Source organism: Alligator mississippiensis, chromosome 11 (genome assembly GCF_030867095.1).
Source record: "Alligator mississippiensis isolate rAllMis1 chromosome 11, rAllMis1, whole genome shotgun sequence".
NCBI classification, from domain to species: Eukaryota; Metazoa; Chordata; order Crocodylia; family Alligatoridae; genus Alligator; species Alligator mississippiensis.
This window is the reverse complement of record NC_081834.1, coordinates 69,941,488-69,960,530: the sequence shown is the minus strand read 5'-3', so window position 1 is coordinate 69,960,530 and position 19,043 is coordinate 69,941,488. Positions and strand designations below refer to the sequence as shown.

At 43.7% G+C, this 19,043-nt stretch overlaps 1 pseudogene; it reads right to left on the bottom strand.

The window, feature by feature from the left end:
* Window positions 1-1,548: 1,548 nt before the first annotated feature.
* On the bottom strand, window positions 1,549-18,654 carry LOC132243805 (mitogen-activated protein kinase kinase kinase kinase 4-like; annotated as a pseudogene).
* Window positions 18,655-19,043: the final 389 nt, after the last annotated feature.

Below are 19,043 nucleotides of genomic sequence, written 5' to 3'. Positions count from 1 at the left end.
AAATTAATAGAAGGAAAACTTCAATATGCAGTTCAGGTGAGAATCACACAGAACATGTCGGAATCTGTTTAAGCCTGGACATTTCAAGGGTAACTTGCAAGGTCTCCTGAGGTGTGCTTGAACAATAAATCCAGTGGGCCTAGTTTCTCCTAAAATTTTAGTGCCTTTTTGTCCAGATGCAAGAACTCAAGAGGGGCAAGAAAATACTGGGACTTGACTGGGAAGTCCATGTTTAAAAGAAGATAGCTAACAGAGTGATCTGATGCTGAGGATTTGATTTGAGTAGGGAGCAAAGTTAGGATCAGTTTTAGTCTGCTAATTCAAATAACCAAGGAGGTGGGGTTTGAGAAGACACAAAGGGCAGATAAGCAACCAATCCCTTTCGTTGGCCTTGTGCTTTTAAAACTTTCCCCCCGAACTCTGGATTTTCTGGGAATAACATTCTGAACTACTGGGGATAAGTACAGACAGTCAAAAAGCCCGAGGCTGAATCGATTCAATCTTCACAGGTTAGTCTAAGCTGTGTAGATTGAACTGATCAGCAAGTGAGCGGACATTCACTTTTGATTCTGGAAATGCAGGAATGCAGGCAATATGCCTGTAGTGGCCCAAGCCAGAAGTCAGGGGGGGAGGTGCTATAGCATGCCTCTCTGCTTGGCTGGAGCAGACAGCTTGGGCAAAGGCTAGCCTGTCCACCCTGCGAGGGGGTGGGGGTTTACAGGGGAGGTGCAAAGTATCCTGAGATGCTGGGGGACTGTGCATTAACTTGAATCTGGAGGGGATCTGGGACCAGACGCTCAATACACGAATTTAACCTAAATCAGTCAAGTCTGATACTACATCCATCCAGGTCTATCTTAAACCAGGTGGCCATTTTGAGAGCAGTTTGTGTGTGCTGCACTTCTGGGCTAGGAACACACATTACACATAAACCGGTTTAAGTTATCAGAAACTGGTTTAAACCTGTAACAGAACAGATGTTCAGTGCACATAAACCAGTTTGAATGGTCGAATGGTTCGAAATGGCTGAAACTGGTTTGAGATAAACCTGGCTGAATGTAGTATCAGACTTGACTGATTTGGATCAAACTGGTTTATGCAATGTCTGTCCCAGACCCCCAGCAACTTAAATCGGAGTACCCCAGCATCCCAGTTGCTTTGCTGCCCTGAGTGGGGCTCTCTGCTCCAGAGCTGGGCTGGCCTTGTCCCTCTGCTCCCTGGCTGCAGCTCTGGCAGAGACTGCAGGCACAGTGGCATCTACCTGGTTTCCTCCTGCATCGCCCCCCCCCACCCTTCCTCTCTCCCACAGCACAGACCGTAGCCAGCACGTGGTATGCTAACTAATGCTGAGAGGTGGCCGTGTAAGGCAGACAGGACAAAGTGTCTGCTTAGGGCTTGTTGATTAGCTCCAACAAGCCCTAAGCAGACACTTTGTCCTGTCTGTCATGCCCCCCTCCCCCCCTCAACTCAGCACTATATAAGGGAGGGAGGGCTGCTCTAGTACCCCCTGGCTTCTAGCCTGAGCCACTGCAGGCATGTGCCTGCATTTCTTCAGTCCAGAGGGGATGTCTGTATACTTACAAACTGGTTCAGCCTAGCCAGGTTAGACTAACTTGCAAAGACTGAATCAACCCAGGCTCAGGCTTTTTAATGTCTGTCCCTAGCCCTGTTGTGTTACAGATTTGAACTAGTTTCTGATCACTTACCTAGTGTATGTATAATTTCTGTCCCTGGCTGGTGCTCAAATCTACAAATCCTGTGGTTTCAGAACACAACATCTGAGTAGTGATTTATGCTAACCATTCTGCAACGTCTTTATTTCTAAAGTGAAAGGCCACAAAGCCCCTTGTTCCTTACAAATCATTTCCATACCTTACACACATCTCCAGAGCTTCCTATGTAAACTTATCTCAACTTTAGAAGAAGTGCTGTGTCTTAGCTAGTTATCAAGTACCAAGCCCATTGTTAGCACATAACATATAAAATTAGGCAATCAGAACATTTTATGATAGTTGCAACTTGATCTGTGTTTAAGGATCGTTAAACATGAGATCAGGGACAATTCTGGGCAGCACAGAAGGTAAACAAAGCCAGTCTGAAATTTCTGCTCCTTCCCAAAGGGAAAAAGATGAGTACAAATCAATTATGCCTGTGTAGGAAGGCAAACTAGAGCCTAAATATTTAAGGAGATCAGATATACACCAACGTCACTTTGAATAAATTGTCACGGTTTATAAAGCAATCTTAATACTGTGCCCTTCCTAAGAGCTTACTGTGCCTATTCAAGATGGTATTTTCCATGCCACAATGTTTTCTGCAGGCTGTTCTCCCCTCCCAACTCATCTTTCAATTCAGTTGCCAATTAGATGCAACAGTCACTGTTAAAACTTTTCTTTTTTTAACCTTCCTGGATAATGGTTCTTTCATAGTTGATTATTTCACACTGTGCTCCTTACATTAGACTGTGAGATGTAAAACTTCGTATATTCGAGGCCATTAAAGATTAAGACAGTATAGAGACGAATGTACTTTGTGTGTTTTAAATATACTCTGCAGCTCTGGACTTGGGTTGGAAAGTTAAGAGGAGAAAGAAAATATGGTTTAGTATATAGAAAAGGAACATAGTTCCATAACAGAAATATATTGATTTTGCTGTTCAGAGCTGTGGAGGCAACAAATTAGGTGCCACAGAGATCAGAGTTCAAGACACAGATATACTCCATGCTCTCAACAGCAGCTGGAAAAGATGAGCCTTTTCCTTACCCTGGTTTTGAACTGGCATAACTCTACTGACTTCAATGGAATCACTCCAGATTTACCCAATTGGAAATGTGCAGAGAATCGGGATCACGATGCTCAGATCTGTCCTTATAGCCTGCAATGAACTGTTGTCAGGGTTGGTTTTACTATGGTTTGCATGCAGCTCCCCCGCCCTTTATAAAGGCAGGGCCATGGAAAGCCAGAAAATGCCAGGTGAAGATTACAGATACAAAAACCTGCCACGTGCAGCTTTTCTTTGTTCTTAGCCCCATCAATAACAATTGGAAACTCAATGAAAGAAAATGTCTGACTAAAAAGGAACCTTAATTTGCAGCATTTAGAAGACCAGATGGAAATGGGGATCGGTGAGAGCCCGTTGAGAGTGCTCTCTCTGATCTGCTGTATTCTGAATGAGGGATGACATAGTTAAAGGACCAATAACAAGATGTTATGTTCACTGATATATTAAATGATCGTATGTTCTACGTAGTATAACTTTTTTTTTTTTTTTTTTTTTTTTCAGCGGTGGATTCTAGAACCAGCACTTTTTTCCCCTTTGTAACTCACTTAAATGAATACCAGGTACAAGAAAAAATAAAAACCTGTTGTAAGGCTGCATTCTTCTAAGCAATCTCTGCCTTTGAAGTAAACCCTTTATAGAATAAACACTATGAAATGAATATAATTCAGACCCAAACTCAGGTCCAAATGCAGAGAGCTTTATATAAAATCATGGGCTTGTCATATACATCTACAGAAATGCACATAAATCTTTCTGTGCTTTAGCCATCTGTTTTGCCCAGAAATTGCTTAATGTGCCATACAAATGCTTTCAGACAGATAAAAAGCTAATAGAGAACTCAAGGTTTCATAGAGCTGAATCTTACATTGAACTAAGTGCTATTTAGAGGCTGGCATCTCCCCCCACTGTAAAACAGTTTCTTTTGTGAAGTGCCCATATATATCAATGTAGACTCATTCATCTTCATAGGTGAGTAAAATTCTGTTCCGTTAGTATTGGGGAGGATGATAATGGCATGTGGGCGAATAATTCCCTAGACCTGGAATCAAATTGTACGAAGATTTATATCAGGAAATGGATTGAAATTTTAGTGACTGCTATCAGAGCTGATTTGGATCAGTGCCTCGACACAGTGGAACTTTCCAGCACAAGGCACGGTAAGGCAGGGGAATTCTCGGCATGGTGAAGAGTTCCGGCGTGGATAGGGTTCCCGCCGAGGATATGCAGATTTGCATAACACGATTGGCTGATGTTAAATTATTCCCACATGGCGGCTGGCAATTGGCTCGCTAGCCATATAAAAGGTTAGGGGTGTTTCTGCCCTAGGGGGAGAACTCCGCAATTTCCCTTGGAGTGGAACTCCAGTAGTTTGATCACCTGCCAACGACTCCCCGTCATCGAAGCCTTACGACGTATCCTCCGTGTTGCATGCCTGAGTTGGACCCGAGCTACCCGGTCTACAAGAGCTCCTCGATTAGCGACTAGAGATTAGAATTGTTGCAACTACGATTGAAGTGTGAAGTCACTTCTTGCCTGCGCTATATACGACTCTACAGTGTAAGTAAAGCTATCTCTGTTTTTCCAACTGATACGCGTCCTGTCTGTGCCTAATTCCGCTACGGTGATAGAGAGTACCCATCTGCCCGTCATGGGATTGCAGCCGCAACCCAAGCTAGCGTTCCCGAGGATTCCCGATCCTCGGCCCCCTCTCGGCCCCCACGACTGCATCCATCTAAGTAGCTTGGCAGAGCAATAAAAACAACTGGCTCGCAACTCAGAGAAAGTAAAAGAAATCCCCATGTTAAGAAAGGCTATATAGTTTGCTAGATAACTTTCAGAGTAGGCTTCCCTGCCCTTTTAGATATTATAGTAGGTTTGTAAAGAAGTCAACGTTCAATATTTCACTTAATATTTACAAGTCTGCTTTGGTTTAAAGAGGCCAAGGAACATGTGAGACACAATGAGATTTACTGGCTTGTCCAAGAAAGGCTGGTATTATATGAAGCAGCAGAAGGCACGTAAGCAGTATTTGAATTCAAAATTGATTCTAAGTAAGAGCAGGGGGAAAAGGGGAGTTGGCTGTAGCTTTGTTGGTCTAAGGATATAGGCAGACTTTGGGTAAATCTGATCTCTTTTATTAAACCAACTAAAATAGTTGGAAAAATTCTTCTTTGTAAATAAACTGTTGAGTGTGAACACCCTTCATCAGGCAGAGGGAGCGTCTGCATTTGTTTTGTGCTCTCCTGGATGGGATAGAAGCCAGTGTGCAAGGATGCAGGTCGTGAAAGTGCAAATGCATGACAGTGAGAGTCAGAGGGGCGAGAGGCAATGGGTGAGAGACACCTGGGGTGGGGAGGAAAGGGAAATAGTGAGCTGGTGACCGAATGTAGCTGGGGGAATAACACATTCAACCTCCTTGTTTTAGGAACCCAGTACTTGCATTTTCTCTGAGATTACCTTAGCAGAACTCCTGAGCTGAAACAACGGCTCATTAAAACCTTTTCGTGTAACAATATTTATGGTAGTTTGAAAGAGCCACCTGAGCTTTCTGAATGCAAGCATTTCTGCACACTCTTTTCTTTCTTTACATACAAGATTCGTTAAAACCATTAAGTGCCTGCTTAAATCCTATTCAGTGCACGAGCACCAGGGAAGATGCACCTCATACAAGGTATACAGGCAGCTGGGAGTGCTCCAGAAATGCTCACAAAAACCAACTCACTTCCCAAGTGAAAAGGGCTTTATAATAAGTATACAGCTATCAAGTTGGGATTATATGGAAAGTATTTTGAAGACAAGGCAACAAAAAAAAACAACCAAAAACCAAAAACCCCAGACAATAAGCATTTCTAATTCCTATTCTAAAGCACTATCAGAAACCAGATCTTTCTCCTTTATTGACTTAAACGTTGCACTACCCCTGATATCAGCACTTTCACAGGACAAGACAAGTGGAACTTGACTGTCACTTTCACAAGTCAGCAAACACACAGATCTGTCTTTCCCAACATTTATGCATGCAGTCAGGGTACGAGGAACAGTCAAGAAGTATAGAAGCTGTACTTGCCAAGTTGAATACACTCAGGCCAACCACTTGAGTCCATGTCTCTGCAACCACTATCCCTAACACCAAAACAGATATCCAGAGCCGGAAAACAATTTTAATGCATTGCCTTGGTATTTGCATGAGCAATTGCAGCAGAGAAGAGATGGGGGGGGGGGGAGAGAGGGGGAGAGAGAGAGAGAGAGAGAGGTGGAGAAGGGGAGAAAAGAGCAGGTAGCAAGTGTAATCTCAATTCAGCCTGTTGAAGCCTTTTTTGAGATAATTATCTAGTCTATCAGATGTTCCCTAAAACAACAAATTATCCAAACAGATACAGCCCACTGTAGCAGCACATTTATTTCAGATCCAGGATTCTTAGGGGAAAATGTATTTTTAGTAAATGTTCTCTTACGGTGGAGCAGACACACCGATGGAGTTGCAGTTCTCAGAAGGGTGCCCCAAATTCAGGGCGTTCACCTGGGAAATCTTTTGAGATGTACACAATTATATCAGGAGTCTGTGGCAAAACTAAATCCATTAAAATGACTCGCCCTTTCCCTTGCTTTTTATCTTGGGTGGTAATTACGTTAATGATCTCTTTGACATTTAATTATTTGCCAGGCTTAGCCAAGATAAAGATCCCTGTGTGCAGACAATCCTGGGCAGATTAATGAACTGGTGTGAACTTTGAATGGTGCCTTAACTAATACAGCTATTAGCTGTTAGATTAAATACTTCTAATATCTGAATCAAGTCCCCCCCCCCGATATAGCAAGGAATCCCATATACTCATTAAGTATCAAGAAAGGTACCTGGTGACTGGAAACACTATTTTTGACAAAGTTGGATGGGTGGCCTGTTTGCTGGGTGAGATAGGGGAGACTGTGAGGGGTTGGGATGCTTTTAAGTAGGACTGCCCAGAGTAGGATACCATAATGGTAAGAGTTCATTTGGCCAGAAAATGAGGCTGTAGGATGGTTACAAATAAAACTAGTTTGGGGCACATGCTGCAGAGCTCATATCTAGATCTGGATTTCTCCAAAGCTCACAGGATTTGCTTTGTTCATATTGTAGCTGGGCTTTGATTTTGCAATGTAATCCAAACCAAGTACCTACGACATCCCCCTGATCTCAGTGAGGCTGCATGGGTAGCATAGAGTTACCATAGCAGGACTGGAACATTTGGCTGCTACCTGCCCATATTTCTATGCGTTTCTGAATGCACTGTTTCTGGTTGAGGCCATTTCCATACAAGTAGGCAGCAGCAGGCTAGAAGAAGGTTACAAACAAAATAATAGCACTGGACTACATAGCATCAGGCCTCTCGCTCTTTTGGAGGAATTATTTCCCTGTTGGATTATCTAAGTTTTTAAGAGGTTGCTCTGGGCACTATGGAAACCAGTAAGTTTATTTAACTGGGGCTTCCATTTCAGGTACAGCATCAGAGGGGCAAACCCCATTTTAAAAAGTGAAGCTCTGATCTGGAATCACTTAAAAATGAGACATTGGCTCTACTCATAGGGGAAGCTATACATATATCTGCTAAGAGATGTAAGAATTGAGGCTTAAGGCTGAAGTAAACTTTACCCATACCTGGAAACCGACTACACATAGCTCCTCCTGCTAACATTATGGGTGCTCTAACTTGGTACAGCATCACAATACAAAGGTGGTATTCATCCAAAGACCAAACTGGCTTCTACAATCTGCTATGACATCCTTTCTGATTAGGGCCAATTTTCAAGTTAATGTAATTATAGTTTAATCAGCCTGGCATCAATATTAAAAAAAACTTATGAAGAGGCTAAAAAAATACCTAATTAACATAGCAGCTCTAGGTACTCCATTCCCAATGCATGGCTTAGATGTTCTTTAGCTCAGTCATAAACCTACAGAAAGCCTCAGGAAAAACAGGGATCAGGAATAGGAAATAGATCATAAAACTGAATCTTGGAGACCTTAAAGTGCTGGAACAATAACACTGTGTTCCTAGCCCAGACCCTGTTTTTTCAGAAGATCCAAAATAAGGTCCAAAATATTCAGCCGGTGACTATTAATTGACATACATGAGAAAAAGATGGAAATGACTTGATTATTTCAGATGACAAGTATCTTACGTGTGTCGGCAAGTACAGGTCGTACACAAATCCCGAGTCCACATCAATGGCGTGAAATCCTACTAATGAGCCATAGATCACTTTTAACCGTTGTCCATTTTCAACTGTCAGGTCAACTGACAGTGGTTTGTGATGAAGTGAAGTGAAGGACTGAAAGAGAAAAATCAGGTATGTATTCCTAAAGCGTTGATAAGATTAACACCTGAGTGACTGGTTTTAGGTTCTTTTTATGACTATGACCTCGTTTCATGTGTACTAAATTTAGATGCAGGCTCAAATTCCTAAAAACGAGGCTCAAGGCATTACGTATCCAACTCCCACTGACTTTCATACGGACTTGCGGCCCATCATCATTAAGGGCCCCTAAAACTCCCTCATTTTTCAAACAAGGCCCATTGTAAGAACTTTTGAAATTTCCACCCTTTTCACTCATTTTCCTAGCTTGAGGATGAGTGGGGGAGAATTTTGTTTTGGTATCCAAACATATTTTCAAATAAGATATTACAAAAACTGGTCACTTCTTGTAAAACCATATCTGAAGTACTTATGAGACAACTGGCATTTGCAGTTGTCTAAACGATCTAAATTTTAAAAAGTGTGTCCGCTCACTCCTTAATTAAAAATAAATGTTACACAAAGCATCACAAGCAGAAACGGACAGAAAGTGATAATGGCACGTTCAAACTGAGATGGCAGTCCACTCACCTTGAAAGCCATAAATTTGTGATACGGCTTTGGAGCCCAAGCATAGACTTCGATGGAGTTTTTCAAAGCAACAACAAGAAATTTGATTCTCTCATATTTCACTACAATATAAAAGGAAGAATTATTTTGCTTTCAGGGAGACACACACTGAAAATACTTGGGGCTCAGATTTGGTGATTTTATATACACCCTAAAATTTCACAGAGATGATTTGTGGACGGTCATGTTCAGTTAATTAAAGCATAAGAATGTGGCTTTTGATACTCAACGTAAGTAACATTACTTACAATGAATATTTCTTTGACTGAGCTTACAGGTCAAAACCTTTCAATGATACAGCCACTGCTTACTATTTTTATTATGTAGCACCCAAATGGGTGCTAAGTACTTTGCATACAATCAAGACAAGTCAGTGCCTTAAAAAGCATTTGATACATGGTCCTGATCCCATAAACACATTTACACACAAGTAACATTGCTCAGACTCAGGAGCACATAGAGGATGGGGCTCAGGGAGTCACTTGGCAGATAAAGGGGTATAGTGGCTGCCTCCACAGGAAGGAGGCAATGCAAAACTATTATTATTTTAATGAAGCCGTGACTCCTCTTCAGCCTGAGCTGCTTTCCAGCATTCAAACTTTTCACAGGTGGGTATACAGAGGCACAGACAGGTCTGTATCCTGCTTTCAAGTAGTGTGTTAATGGCATTTGATAACAGTAAGCAAGCTCTTCAGACTGGATATATGGATCATGTGGTCATTTTCTATTCCCAGACTGGAAGAGCATAAACCCAGGGTTAGGCTATTGCAATAAGTTACACCTACAGTCTGAGCTCATGTTCATTTACTTTTCCATTATGGAAGCCTTCAGTGGGCAGAGGACTGGCCCTTGTATACCCCTTGGCTCTGTTGGTATCAAATAACTTTACAAATGGATTAGTCCTCACACCAGTCTGCAACAGGGAGCCAAAAGTTCCTGTTACTTTAAAGGAGAGAGCAGCAAATCAAGCTTGCTGTGTGGGGGCTGGCACCTGAGTGGCTAGGAAGCAGGCTAGCTGCTAGAGAGCTAGATGCCAGAAAGCAAGCAGCCCAGGGTAGGAGCTAGCACCTGGGGAGACTGTCCTGTAACTCGCTGCTCCACGGCAAGCAGCTAAGAGGCAGACATCTAGGGAGTCCAGAAGTGGAAGCTGTGAGCAGCTGAGCTAAGCAGTAGCAAGGAAAGGCAAGCTGGTCATCAGGCCAAAAGGGAAACCCCAGTGGGTGGCTGAAGAGCCAACGTGGCAGGAAGGGTTGGGACTTTGGAGGCACGTAAGACCAGCACCTGAGCCCAGGCAGGTAGCAGGGAGAGGAGTTTCTGAAGGAGGAGGGCTGCAGGAGGCAGCCCGTCAGGCACTCAAGCCACCCAAGAGAGCTAGGATGAGAAGGCTCCAAGGGAAGTATGACTTATGGGGACACTGAGCTGGGGTGGGAAGACTTTTAGCTTGCAAGGCAGCTTGCTTATGTTTATGTTGCATTCATATTCTTATTAAGAACCAGAGGATGGGGCTGTGGCTACAGGGGAGGTATGGAGGCCACAGAGGGGTGCCTGGTGGGCACTTAGCCTGGGGTCAAGGACCCAGAGGGCTGTGGGTTGAGGCTAAGAGAGGCCAGGCCAGTGACAGAAGTCTGGCCTGTTGTCAGAAGACTGGGGTAGTGAAAACAGCCTGGCCTGGGGTCAGGAACCCAGAAGGCTGAAGGCTGAGATAGGGTTACAGCCACCATGCGAGGGCCAGGAGCCCAGAGAACAGAAGGCTAGGGCCAAAGCCATAGCATGGATTAGGGCCAGACCCAGAGAAAAGAGAGGGCCTTGCAAGGGCCAAGGGGCCCAGACGACAGCTTGAAGTACCAATCTGCGAAGCACGGTGTGGCTGTAGGGGAGGAAGGAGGTCACAGATAGCCCTTAAGGGTGTAGATGGGGTCAGGAGTGCTCTCACTTAGGGCTTAAAGGATAGGACTGGGGGCCAGCCGGGTACAGGAAGGCCAAAGCAGGCTGGGGCTTGCTCTGGAACCCTGGGGCAGCCTCCTTTCTACAGTAAAATAATACCATCAAGGCATGGTAGGTGGGAGGAAGAAGGAGGGTGCTCTGAGGAGCCATGCGGTCACCAGGGTCATAGCCACCCATGGAGTCTGGTCCTGTTCCACACCCCTATGAATGAAGCAAATATATTACATCCATACTAAAGTCTCAGAGAGGTTACATCCTCTATTGCATTCGTATGGCACGAGCTGAGGATGGCAAAACTTATCCCACCACCAGTTCTGCACATCATTGGTCACGTTTCTTACCTGGCTGGTTTTGGAGGTCCTAGGCCCACTTTGCTGTACAAACATAACGAAAATCCAATCATGAGGGACTTGGTCACCTAAATAAACTGACTCCACTTTTATTTCTATCTACTGAGATAGGAATCAGCACTAGCATTTGTCTGCAGAAGGGATCAGAGAGAAATGACTGGGTAAATCCTTTCTGAAATAATTGAATAATAATAATAATTTTAGGAAGGATTTGATATGAAAAAAAATACTAAAACACACATTAGCTTTGCTGGGTATGCTATCCCTCACCTCTCATGTACAGTTACAAGAACAGTGACAGACAGAGGCTACATTTTTAGGCTTTATTCTCATCTCAGCGTCCATGTGGAGGTTACGTCTCCATGCACTGGAGCAGTAGTGGATTCCCAGTGTTTTGAGATCACAGGCCACTTATGAAGGGAACAATTCTCCAAGTTGATTAACCTCACTGCGATCCTTCCCAGCAAATGCAGAACTCTGCACAGCAAACTGAGCCCTTCCTGTGTGCTTCATTTTAATCCTTAGCATTTGCCTTGGAAACAGAACGGAGCTTTACATCCTTACATATTCCCTTTCTTCCCATTGCACATTCAGTGTTTGCATTGAAAATTAGAGCCAGGCTCTCAAAAAGGATGCAGGTGTTACGCAAGTGAGTGACAGCTCAGCACCGAGAGAAGAGGGAGGGCTGAGCCCATGCCACTTAGTGCCTCTGCATTTTACACTGGTACCTAGAGGCAGTTCAGTGAGTGGATGGGGTTGGACAAGCCTGGGGTAGCAATGAGACCCTCCAGTCCAGGCAGAGAGAAGTAAAAACATCATTTTCTTCCTCTCTACAGAAAAAAAAGCCATAAGGGCAAAGGTCAGAACATGCAAGGATTTGCCAACAGGAAAATAATAGCGGCTGCTCTCCCAAACAGCTTGCAGCCAGTTTTATAAGCAGCCAAGCTTGCTTTAGAGGCAAGTGGAGCAGGCAATTATATAGGGGGAATGCTCTGCAAACTCCAAGGGCATGTCCACAGCCTCAGCAGGTGTAACCAAACTCTGGCCAAGTGAAAGTTGCAAGGTGAAACTATTCTAATGGGCTTTTTGTCCAGAGCTTGCAGGGGCCACTCCGAGGGAGCGATGGCTTCTGTGGCTCAGAGAGAGCCTTCTGCTCCAATGTTTGTTCAGCTGAGTTATGGGATTGTATAACTCTCACTCATCCGCCCAGCAGTTACAAAGCAATGTGCATTTAAATCTAGGAACCCTTTACTTATTTTTTTTTAAGTAAAACCTAAAAACAAGTAGCTAGAGCCAAGATAAATGGTGTTTCAGCAAGACTACTATGAAAATAACTACAGGTTCCCATATATCATTTCACTTTTTCTCTCCAATTTAGTCATTGACTATGGCAATTTTAAAGTAGTGTGCTGTAAAACCAAAAGAAATAAGACAGAGTATAAGACCTCTGCCATTATCACATCCTTCACAACCCCACAGACATCATTTTGCTACACTGCTTGGGGAGGTGCCATTTTAATACAGCTCCTTTAAATATAATCAAATCTATTTTATATTCTGCTCTAGTGCCCATCAGGGTGCTAACATTATAATAACATCACACCCTACTGGTGTTCATCTTCAAGAGCTGTTTGAGCCAGAGGCTGAATAAAGATTTTTGAGCTACTCTGGCATTAACTGCATTTTATAGTCACTTAAGTGTAGTGTAACTTTAAAAATGTATATTTGGTTCTTGTATAATATACAACACAAGGGTGAACTGGAGAACACCCAACACAATCAGTTATCTGATTGTCATTCTCCCCTTGTACTCGGCCTTAGTGAGGCCGCAGCTGGAGTATTGCATCCAGTTTTGGGCTCCACAATTCAAAAAGGATGTGGAGAAGCTTGAGAGAGTCCAGAGAAGAGCCACGCGCATGATCAGAGGTCAGGGAAGCAGACCCTACGATGACAGGCTGAGAGCCCTGGGGCTCTTTAGCCTGGAAAAGCGCAGGCTCAGGGGTGATCTGATGGCCACCTACAAGTTTATCAGGGGTGACCACCAGTATCTGGGGGAACGTTTGTTCACCAGAGCGCCCCAAGGGATGACGAGGTCAAATGGTCACAAACTACTACAAGATCGTTTCAGGCTGGACATAAGGAAGAATTTCTTTACTGTCCGAGCCCCCAAGGTCTGGAACAGCCTGCCACCGGAGGTGGTTCAGGCGCCTACATTGAACACCTACAAGACGAAACTGGATGCTTATCTTGCTGGGATCCTATGACCCCAGCTGACTTCCTGCCCTTTGGGCAGGGGGCTGGACTCGATGATCTTCTGAGGTCCCTTCCAGCCCTAATGTCTATGAAATCTATGAAATCTGCAGACATCCCATAGATGCTGTATCTGATTTACCAGCAGGTATTCAGGGCTAATCAAGGAGATTGGTATCAGGGAGGTGAAAAATGTCAGTACAGATCAGATGCCAGCTGATCAGAGCACTGAAATCATTGCCTGTGGAACTACACACAGCTACCATTCAGTTTAGCTAGGCTTTGCAGCTAATAACACCATGTTGTCATATTAATGGCTACAAAGGCAGGGACAATCTGGAATTAAAAGGAATGAAGAGTCCATGATGCACAGCAGGGGAGTTTGAAGAGAGCTCAAATCCATTAAAGCCCATGTGTAATGTTTAAAAACAGGTTAAAAAAAAAAAGGGTGGGGAGGAGGGGAGTGTTTGAGAGGAGCTGTGTAGAGAGATTTAGGATGAACCTAATGAAGCTTACCGACTTTGTAGTATATGCAGCCTTCCAAGTCTCCCACGGACACCCAGCCTTGTCGCTTCTCCACTTCTGGATCGTTGTGCAAAATCTTGTTTCTTAACCATGATAAATAATAAACCCGCAGCTTATTCTTTTTACCTGACATTTACAGGAGAGAAGGTGAGATATACTATTTTAATTCTGTGCAGTGCAAACCTGCAGTATTCATTTGCTGGAGCTTACATGATCCAGTGCAGGGAGCTTTTACTGTTACAAGCTGGGCCATGCGAGAAGAGAGGCTATCAGTGCAGAAGGTAATACTGTGTTTTGTGTTGACATCTTACATAGAGATTGATACACCAATGACATGCCAGCCCTCTCCATATCTGCACTTTTATTTTTTGCCTCTTTCCCAAGTTTTCATGCAACAGTCTTTCCTCCACCATAGAATTTTTTTTTTCGTTTGCACCTAAAAAGGCTTTCCCAGGGCAAAGGGAGAAATACAGACATTTCCTTAAAAAGCCATTCTGAATAGATACATTTCTTTAGCTCTGATTACTTTACAGCCTCTTGTGATTGTCAGAACCCAGTAGTTAAATGCCTATGTCACAGTGGAAGGTTTCATTGATTTGATGCCTATAACGCAGTGGAATTTCTCGCCACAGTGGAATTTTCCGCTATGGTGAAAAACCCCGGTGCAGTAAAAGTTCCCGCCAACTTTATGCAAATATGCGCACCACCATTGGCCGGTTCTAAATTAGTCATATTTGGTGTCTAGTGATTGGCTTATTAGTCATATAAAAGTTAAAGCAGTTTCCGCCCAAGTCGGAGAACTCCGCGCACATCTCGGAGTGAACTTGGCGGACTGATCACCCACCAACGACTCCCTGTCGCCAACTGTGTCGACGTACCCCCGTGCCCTGCAGACCCGATAAGCTGTTCATGTCAGTTCGTCTGACTCGGAGAGCTCACGTTTGCAACTGTAACCTTAGTCAGTTCTTCTTCCTGCGCTGTGTACATCCATGGCGTAAGTAAATAATCTCTTTGTTCAACCAATATGCTTCAGTGCCTAATTCCACTCCATCAGTCAAAAGTACCCGCCTGCTGTTTTGGGGCTACTGGCCACAGCCCGGCCTACCACTTGACCGCCACAGTGATAACATCTATTCTCTTTTCCTGGTCGAGGTATTTATTTCATCATTCTTTACCTTTGGATGTCAGAGGCATATAAGGTATATAGCAATCTAGACTCTGGAAAAAGGCTCCAGATGTTGCATCACATAGAAATTTGGACATAGGCCATCAGGGAAGTATAGTTTTCACCTATGCTACATATGCTGTGTCCAGTCAGCATATTAAAAGAAGCTAATTCATCCCTATCTGTGTGACGTTCTGATCCTGTAAAGCACTGACCATCCTTAACTCCCCCTAAGGTCAATGGAAGTCATAGACCTTAGCAATTCTTGCAGTCTTATGTACACAGGGGATGCAGATTTTGTTTTGGTTAAGTAACACAGCACTGATACTAGTTTGCAGGGCAGGGAATGGCTTGATTTTGTAGCTTGTTGGCTGTACGGTAATATTATATAACGACCAGACAAATAGGGGCATGAGCTGGCAGCGGCACAAATAGAAGTTGTGGCTGCTACTTTGTGCCTGAGTGCACGCCCCTGCATGTGTGCTTTGCTGAGGGACAAATTGTCCCACTGTGGGCAAACTGCCCTTGCCCAGCTCTTCCCAGCTATTCAGCCAGGGAGAGCTGGAGGCTGGGGCCAGCATCTGTGCTGGCCTCAGCAGTATAAATTGGTGGCCTGGTAGTGTGCTTGGAGCAGCAGGAAAACAACTCAGACAGCACAGAGGCCTGGCTGGCAGCTAGAACATTGCTCTGGAGGGTCAGGCCTCTGTTTGATACCCACTTTTTTTGCGTGGTTTGTGCTGTTTGTTTTTTTTCCCCAGTGACTTTTTTGCTACCAGGGAATCCCAGGAGCAAATTTTGCCACTGCACTAGAAATTTGTAGCATATTTTACCATTTACTGCATGCGGTTTGTGGCACCACAAACCGTGCACCCCTGCTAGTCTGGATGCAGCCGCTTTGTATATCCCCACAGACCATTTGACATATTAAACAGGTAGTAAAATGTCCTGAATCTCCTCTGAATCTGAAACGAGAAGGTCTTAGCAAGTGACGACAATACAAATGTACTTTCCTGTGAACAGCTCCCTTACGGTGTCCTACAGGAATCAAGTGTATAACCTACTTTACAACCTAATTCTTTGTAATTTCTTCCCACCCCACAGTGGAACAGCTACTTTTAGACAGCGAACAAACCTGAGATGGTAATTAGCACATTGAGTCCTTCCAGAACATCCATTTGCTGGAATCGTTTCCTTGAAATCAGCGAGTAAACTCGTCCTTGACCACTTCTGTCCAGCAGCCACAGCCCATTCTCCATGCCCACTAGTAAGTTTACTCCTGTAAATAGATGAAAAACAACCATAAATCATCCGCTGAATCACAGCCCGTTTCAACTCTAATTGCTTTTCTGTAATTGATTCCCTTCAGTCTTCTGTTTCTTAACTCGACTCGTATTTTCTCCATCACTATTCAGTCAACCTCCTGATCCAAGTGACTTAAAAAATCTGATCCTCTAAGGATACACTCGGGCCCCTCCCTAGCATAATATTTAAGTACCCCTGTAATTTCATCTTAAGTACTTCCGATGAAGTCAACCTGTACTTAAAGTGCAAGGAAAATGTTTTGTGGATGAGAACTTCCAACACCGACTGTGACCGTCACACATTTTCTGCTAACCCTCTCAGTATTATGGAGGATGATTTCATTGTCCCTTTGGATGTACAAACCAGCCCCAAAACTTCACCCTCAAATTCCATGAGATGTGCAGAATGCAATAGAAAAAGGATAACAGATGCTAGGAAGTGGGTTTTTCAAGAGTAAAGTATTCTGTGATTTTAAAGATAGTTCTGAATACCAAATTAAAGGAATTAATTCATCCAAAAACTAATTGCTCCCACAGAAGTTAAGGCTCCAGTGAACTGCTGACATAAACTGATTTACCCGGAACAAGAATTCTGTTTGGCTGGCATGATCAGTACATTTCCTAATCGGTAGGTTCTACTGGAAATAATGAAACAGCATAAGGTATCGCACTGCAAGATGCAAACATTTGCATTGGCAACACTCTGCCGAGGACCTGGCACTCTTCAGCCTGAGCACGCACATAATTACAGACCTTGCTACGCAGCTCTGTTCTTAATTTAAAATCTTGGCCTTCTTTAAACACACATGAAGCAGAACCCGTGAAGCTGTAAACTGGAAATTTGCATTTCCTTTGGATAATGTTTCTCCCATTTTATTCATAAATTTTATTTTTCATTTCAAGCTCAGGCTCAGCTGGAGGGAAAATACTGTGTCAGCTCCTCGGACCTCCTGCTTTTCTTGTTAGATGGATGATTAAAACAATCTGAGCATATGGGCACTGAGAAATGGGGACCAGGTCCTTACTGGTTAAACTGGACAACTCTACTGGAATTAGATTGGCACCAACTGAAGATATGGCTAGAAGTTTCCTTTGTAAAAGGGTGATCCTACAAGGGATCCCTCTTGGGAAGTCAGTGAAAGCAGGACTGATGTTTTCACAGGATCAAAGTAAGACAAGAACATTGATCTGTGTGAGTCTCTAGCTGATAACGTGCCCACAGAAAGACTCCATGGAGCAGGTAGTAGATGTGAGGGCAGGGCACGAACTGCAAAGGTTTTACATTTGGAATTACTGCCACTTGAGGGATCACTTGGCAAACCTCTGCACTTCATTCTACTAAGGAAGATAAACTAAGTATCATGCAACTCACTGTGGGAATTTCTCTGACAAGACCTTGAAAACCTTGATCCTATGGGAGGAAATTATGATCCCTTGGCTTTTTCTATGAGTAAGATATTAATTCTGCACCCTAACCAATGTGTCCTCCCACCCTGCTGCAGGGAACTCAACAGTAATTCATCTGGCTTTCACCTTCCACCTCCGGGGTGGCTTCAACTGAACGGTGTGTAGGCATGTAGCCAATGAATCACTTTGGAACAAACAATGCAATAAACCAATGTAAAATCTTAACTTAGCAGGCACTGTCAGAAATACGCTCCCCATCTGTTTTTTACCTGTACATATACCTGTCTACATCTAAGCTTACCCCACAAAGCAGCACAAAGGATCTCTGAGTTAAATTTCTTCTTGTATTTGTGAATTTCTGGACTGTCGATCTGTGGACGGATATTGGTTGGGTTGACATTGACAACAGAGCCTTTTCTTGCGTTTTCTCTCCTGACAGGTTCTGGTTTTGCACTAGATGCTGGGAGAAAAGACATACAGAGTCATGAAAAATGGAAGCCACCCGTAACACTGTTTTCAGCGGTGGCAGATGACAGAACAAGGAGCAATGGGCTCAAGTTGCAGCAAGGGAAGTTTAGGTTAGATATTAGGAGAAACGTTCTCACGAGGAGGGTGGTGAAGCATTGGAACAGGTTACCCAGAGAGGCTGTGGGATCTCCATCCTTGGAGGTTTTCAAGACCCGGCTAGACAAAGCCTTGGCTGGGATGATGTAGCTGGGACTGGTTCTGCTTTGAGCAGGGGGTTGGACTAGATGCGACCTCCTGAGGTCCTTTCCAGCCCTCATTTTTTATGGTTTTATAAACATCTCACATGTGAATTGCTTGTAGCAAGTAAAAAGCTACTCCAAGGATCGTCATACTTCAACACTTTCCACAAAACTTAAGATAGCATTAGCAAGAATCATATGTCTACACAGTTTCCGAAGTATGCATAAATAAGTGTTTTAATAATGCAACGACAGAGCGGGACATACTCCATCGGGAACGTGGGCAGAACAGTTCACTTAAATCCAGCACCGTCAACATGGTTTCAGTAAGTAATTAGAAAATTAAGGTTTTAACTGCCAAAAAAGAAGCCTCCTTCTTTTCTTTGCAACCAACTAGCCATGAATTTACAAAAAAACTAGCCAATTTACAAAAAAAGGAAACACACTCACAAGAAGTAAATGTTGATCCCACGGGACTGGTGGGAGGGGAGATTTGTAGAAGCTGAGGGTCTATGAATGAAGCAGACATTATGCATCGATGCCAGTATATGCATACTATATCATTAGATGCAGACACTAATTCTGCAGCCAAGTTCTACAGTACAAATTCAATTCCTGCATAGGAAGCCTAAGGAGAAAGTTGGGACAAAGCTCCTCACCAGGCACAGCAGGGCAATGAAATAACTGGCCCCAAGGGGAAGACTAAGG